Consider the following 6,583-nt stretch of genomic DNA (forward strand, 5'->3'; position numbering starts at 1 on the left):
AGGGACCTGGTAAGTCAGAGACAGAGCTGGCATTAAGTCTTGACCACCTAAGACAGGGCAGCCTCGTGGGGGGCAGGGGGTTTGACTCAGTGACGGGTAAGAGTTTGAGCATTGCCCTCTACCAGGCTCAGGCACCCATCGTGAGACCTCAAAGATGAGGTTGAGAGGCCTCCTTCCAGGGCACTTCACTGTGATGGTCCAATTGACCTTATTACGCAGACAAGGGGGAGATGTTGGGAACCATGAGAGCCCTGAGATAAACATCCTGCCCCAGCTAATTGAGAATCCTGAGATTAACATCCTGCCTGACAATCACAAGGATCCAGCTTGGCCCTGAGAAAAGAACATTCACAGAAATCCACTCCCTCCCCACCTGTCACCCTGGAGCTCAACCCCAGAAGATTTTGTAACCTTCCATCTCCCTCCTTCCTCTTCCCCTCCCCTCCAAGATTTTTGCTTTAAATATGCTCTGCTCCACTAAGTAAACGACTCTTGACAAGCAATGCTTCCTGGAGTCCTGTCTTCTCTCTCACCCGTTCTTATTCCAGGTTGTGGTCCTCCTCGCTCCCCCGAATAACTTGGCCTGCAGGTCAGGTCAAAAATATATTGAATGAGATTTTTTTCAATAAAACAAATATTTTTTAAATTATCCCACATATATGCCCACAGGCCAATCTGATGGTGCCAATACTTCAGCCAAGGCTTTCTTTACCCAGAGACTCTAGTTTCTATGAAGTAAACAAAAATTAACCAGCACAGAGTAAACAAATGTCACATGTTTTCTCTCAAATGCTAAACTGGAAGAAAGGAGAGAGAAAAGGACAGAGTGACAGGACAGAGTGACAGGAGAGAAGGAGAGGAGAGAGAGAGAGAGAGAGAGATGGAGAGAGAGAGAGAGAGAGAGTAGGTAGTGGGAGGAGGAGGGAGAAGGAGACAGGGTGGTGGAGTCAGGGATTTAGATCAGTAGTGCAATCCTTGCCTCATAAGCACAAGCCTTGGGTTTGGCCCCAACAGCCAGAACAGGAGGGAATTTGGATTGTCTTCATTGAGGTGATGTTTTTCTTGATATATGTATTTCTTATGAGTGCTCAGACTATAGTTTAAAATAATGTACTTGATTAATTACCTGTTTTAGTAAAATAGAGATTTCTGTCTTTAAAATAGAGCTATTCGTTATTGTCAAATTCCATGTGATGTCCTCCATTTCCTGAATGTCAAAGTCAAGGCTCATGATTTCTAACTAATATGTATAATATTAGAAATATGGGTTTTTTTACCCTAGTCTTCTTAAATAAGCCAATATGAGTATCTACCTACACAGTATCCTATAGAAATTTTTAATCCCAGTCTGGGGTTTCTAGCCTACCTTTAACCATTCAGATCCAGGATAAAAGACACACACAATCTTATATTTACAATAAGCTTTAAAGATCACAAGAGATGGACCTACATCTACCTTCTATGCTATTAGAATCTACTTCCTATCGATACTTGCTTTTTCTTAATTCCAATTGGCCAGCCCTCAAGGCCATGTTTTCTTTACTCACCTAGCCCATAGCAGTTTCTCTCTTCTCCTTCACCTTCTTCTCCCTTGTGGTTCTCCTCCAATCTCCAGCCCAAGAATCCCAAAACCCACCTATGTAACTTCTGCCCAGTTATTGGCTATTGGCATCTTTATTTACCAATCAGAAATAACATGGGGCAGGTCACATAGTGTCACTTGAGTCTACTTGCAGACTCTCTCATCACTGGGCAACCAGGTCTTGGGGCCCTCACTTAACATTAATACACAGCAAAAGACCAAAACTCAATAACAGTCAGTGAGGGGAGGGGAAACCTATCAACTCACCAAATCTAACAAGCTCCTTCCACCTGGGCCAGTTAACTAAACACTCCTGGAGCTGAGCACACAACCCAGCCATCTATTTCCCTGTAGCGATGAACTAGGCCAGCGCCCATGCAGCCTAGCTGCCTAGCATGCTGCCCTCCCCCACAGCAGTACTTTAGCATCTGGCAGTTTCTCTGGGCAAGAAAAATGTTATCTCACAAATCAAAAAAACCACCCCACACTCCAGCAGGACCCCAGCGACCATCTGAGATCACACATCAGTGCCTCTGTGTGAGCCAGACTTGCCTGTTGTACAAATGGGAGGCAGGTGGCCATAGGGCAGAGGGAGTCTGTGACGGTCAGATGAATGGTAGCAAGGCTGCTGGAATCTCCACCTAAGACCATTGTCTCTGGTGAATAAGAAATTGGGAAAAAAATTAACACCATGTTCCCTACCCTCTCTTCAGGTATATGAGATGGAAGTGCTTCATTTAGACATTTTGCTGGAGTTTTATGAGTTAACACTTCTCAAGAAAATAATTTGTGAAACTGTTGAGATGGTCTTTTTTTCTAAGTACAAATCTCCACAAAATTAACCGCCTTCTTAACATGAAAGATTGTCAAAGGCAAGTTTCAATTTACTAATGAATTTGCAAATTCCAGAAGCTTGGAATTAAGAGTTTATTTGCATATAAAAACAATACACACACATTTCATTCTGTAAACATACAAAGGGCTAACTGTAATACTGAAGACCGGGAATTCAAAGAGAGATCATTCTGGTATAACCACTTTTTATTCTGGGGTGGGAAAAGATGATTTATACAAACAAAAATAGTAGCAATAATGATTACAGTAAGTTCATGTGCAATATGAATTCACAGGTGGTAATACTTTGAGTATCACTTATATTGGAGAAGGGGTTAAAGTCTGGTTGATGAGCCACTAAATACCCTAGTTCCCTAGAACATACTTAAAATGCAGCTTCTGAGCCCTCTCTAGACCTAGACACAGAGCTCTGTGGATTTTTGCAGAACATTGGCCTAAGTGTTGTACAGAGAAGCCAGTGTGATCAAAGAAGAGTTAGGGAAGGCATGATTAGTGAACAGGAAAAGTGCACGTCAAGTAGTTTAGGCAGAGTTCTGCATTCCTGAGCAAGGAACCAGGGCCTCCAAAACCTACTCATCCCTATAAAAGCCATGAGAATACTAGGGTGTTTTTGCTTTTGTTTTTAGCTCAAACATCAACTTTTATGTCAGTGTCTGGTAAGGGGCACATTTTTTTTCCTCCAGGACACGGAGCTTTGTGGCATTTCATCCTGGCTTACTCTCTTCCCACTACTCATTGCCAAAACACTGGCCATGAAAACCAGGCTCTTTGTATGCACCAGAGGGTACAGAATATATTTATGGTTGCCCAAAGCCCCACCTCATTCTTGGGCAGAGTTGCAGACTCTCTGAAAATCTCTGAAAGCCATGAGTCTTGTCCTTGCTCAGCCTCACCTGAAGCTCCTTCAACCTTTTCTCTCCCATAGCATCGGTGGAAAACAATCTGTGGGGAAGGTTTAACATCACAGCTGCCAGAGGTGGCAATAACAGTTGTGACAAATGAGAAGCTGAGCAAAAGCTTAAAATGAAATGCTGGGGATGCCCATAGGGTACTTTAAAAAGTTCAGAACGATTCCTGGGTGTTTAGGAGGACGTGTGAAGAACTGTGCATACTTCTTGCCTGCTATTGACCATATGGCTCTGGAGACGTAGGAAGTAAAGGCTAATAGGATGCTGTAAACTACCCCTCACAGCTCTGAAGGTGTCTCCCAGCACACACAGAGCCCTCAATAGAAGCTGAACTGCTAGTGCACAACACTGAAGTCTCTATCCAAATGCAGTACCTGAATGGAGACTCAATGGCAGTGCAAAAATACCCATGACAGAATTCACTCTGGAAATTGAACAACAGCCACAAATCAGAAAGATGGGAGCAGAGATTTGATCTTCAGAAATGCCAAACTGAGTTACTTTTAATGTCTACCTTTGACAAGATGTCACAAGATGTGTAAATAAACATGTAAGAATGGGCAGAGAGCAAATACCAATTACGCCTTAGGGATGGTCAAGTCCTTTAGGTGGAACTTACAAAGGGTTTAAATTACCTATTATAAAGTTACTCAAAGAACTAAAGAAACCTAGATCTAAAGAATCAAACAAAAAACATTTCACCAAGGAGAGAACACAGTAAAGAAACTATGAAAAGAACAAAATGGACCAGGTGTTGGGGTTCATGCCTTTAATCCCAGTGCAGAGGCAAGTGGATCTCTATCAGTTCAAGGCCAACCTGGTCTACTTAGAGAGTTCCAGGACAGCCAGAGCCACATATTGAGACCTTGCCTCAAAGACAAACAAAGACATACTAAAAAGAACAAAATGAAAATTTCTGTGTTGAGGCAAAAGAGTAGACTCAAGATGGAATAACAAAGAAGCCATAAACTTGAAGCTAAGTCAGTTGGAATTATCTACTCTGGAGAAGGGAAATAGAAAGATTGGTGAAGTCTCAGAGACCAAAGAAACTCATCAAACATTGCAACATGTATAAGAGAATCCTCAGGAAAGAGATAAAGAATATTGAAGGAAATAGTATCTGTACTGGCTAGTTCTGTGTGTCAACTTGACACAGGCTGGAGTTATCACAGAAGGGAGCTTCAGTTGGAGAAGTGCCTCCATGAGATCCAGCTGTGGGGCATTTTCTCAATTGCCCCTTGTGGGTGGTGCCATCCCTGGGCTGGAGGTCTTGGGCTCTATAAGAGAGCAGGCTGAGCAAGCCAGGAGAAGCAAGCCAGCAAGGAACATCACTCCATGCCTCTGCATCAGCTCCTGCTTTCTGACCTGCTTGAGTTCCAGTCCTGACTTCCTTTGGTGATGAACAGCCATGTGGAAGTAAGCCAAATAAACCCTTTCCTCCCCAACTTGCTTCTTGGTCATGATGTTGTGCAGGAATAGAAACCCTGACTAAGACAGTATCCTAAGATGGAGAAAGAATATTCAGAAAAACAGTATCCCCAAACTTCCAAGATGTGATGAGAGTAAAGCATCCATCTGGTTTAAATGGTAAGTAAACTACAAGTAAAATAAATTCAAAGGCATTCGCAGCTAGAAACATCATAACCAAGTTCTTAGGAGATGAATCAATACACCCAGGACAGGAGCCTGGAGAGGTGTTAGAGACTGCAGAGCCCTGCGAGAAGCAGAAGCTACAACTGCAAAGGCTGATTGGAACCAAAGACATCAGCGATGAAAATGGAAAAGAAACCTACTCAATAGATCCAGGAACCAGTTCTAGGGGAGAGGTGAGACAGGGATTCCAAGTCTGTCATAGCAAGGTTGCAAACCCATCAAAAGCACAGATGTCACACACACACGCATGAGCACATGCATGTGCATACACACACACGCACACAATCATACACACAGGCACAATCATGCCTATGCACACACACATACATACACAAATATATACACAAAGTTCACTAGCAAACAAAGGAGAGCTGACAGAAGACATCTAGTAAAGGCTATGGCAAGCAGGTGAGTTTCCTAGAGGTATCCCACCTTTTGCAAGGCTGCACTCTGCAGAGGCACAGCCCCAGAGACTTTGTCCCAGGATTGCTTCTCACTGCTGGTATGCCTTTTCTTCACTGTTACATAGCCTAGCAATTCCTGGGCATTAGCCCACCCTATTGGGCAGATTTCCTACAGATCAACACGAGATGAACTTTCATGAATTAATCAGGTATTTAGATGAATTAATGACTTTATAGAATTCCTGATTTGATTCAAACAATTTTAGGAAGACAGGTTAAAGAGATGGTTTTAGTTGTTTTGCCAGACAGATGTTACAAAGTTAGAATCAAGAATAGAATGTACCCCTCTCACCATAGAATGGTAAGAAAAGGCTGCATAATAAGGAATACAATGAGCTTTTGTAAATTATACTAAGAAAAGAAATAGACTTGGGACAGATTTTCAGTCAAGGAAAAAAGCATTCATTCTAGGCAAGGTCCAAGAATGAGGCCACAGGTGTGCTCTATGATTAAGCAAGGCCATGTGAAACTGTTGCTTTGAACTTATAATGATCTTACAGAATAAAATACCATTTTGAACTTACTATGGGCATGTTTCTGTAACTCCCATTTTATGTAACATTTTATCTATAGGGTAAAGAACTATTTTATAAAGAACTTTTGTCTAAGAAGGTATAACTTGCCAGAGAAAACAAATAAAGTATGGTTTGGGGGGCTCTGTCTCATCCATCAAATGTATCTGTGGCTTTTGGCGCTCTGCTCAATCCAAATGTATAGATGTTTATGTCTGTCTATATGTGTGTACACTTAAGAGTTAAAAGAGTTCAGAGTTTCTTGCTGGACATTCTTGCCAGCCTCAGAGGATTAAGTTTTGTCCCATCAGTAGTACAGACCCTGTAAATCACCCACCACTGTTAATGGAGCCCCATCAGCTGCTATAAGCCTGACCCCAGTAGCCAACCCCATGACCCAAGTCACCAATGCTATATGCCCTGTTCACGTCCTGCCTCTGTTAACATTGTGATGTCAAGTCAAGCTTTTGGCAGGGAACCATGACAAGTCTTCTGGTTTAGGGCACATGACACTTAAACCACTCAAGGCAAATAGAAGCCACAGGGACTTGAAATGTGGGCCTGAGGGAGACGGGAGAGGTGGCCATCTTGACTCACTCCTGTAGTCTT

The 6,583-nt window shown here is 42.6% G+C and overlaps 1 long non-coding RNA gene across 1 annotated transcript in view; it reads right to left on the reverse strand.

The window, feature by feature from the left end:
- Positions 1-6,583, reverse strand: part of LOC116076392 — a 70,480-nt gene that overhangs the window by 18,808 nt on the left and 45,089 nt on the right. Inside the window, exon 2 of the long non-coding RNA XR_004112927.1 lies at positions 534-583. This is a non-coding gene — a long non-coding RNA (uncharacterized LOC116076392). The remainder of the gene's footprint in view (positions 1-533; positions 584-6,583) is intronic.

Source organism: Mastomys coucha, unplaced genomic scaffold (assembly GCF_008632895.1).
Source record: "Mastomys coucha isolate ucsf_1 unplaced genomic scaffold, UCSF_Mcou_1 pScaffold4, whole genome shotgun sequence".
NCBI classification, from domain to species: Eukaryota; Metazoa; Chordata; class Mammalia; order Rodentia; family Muridae; genus Mastomys; species Mastomys coucha.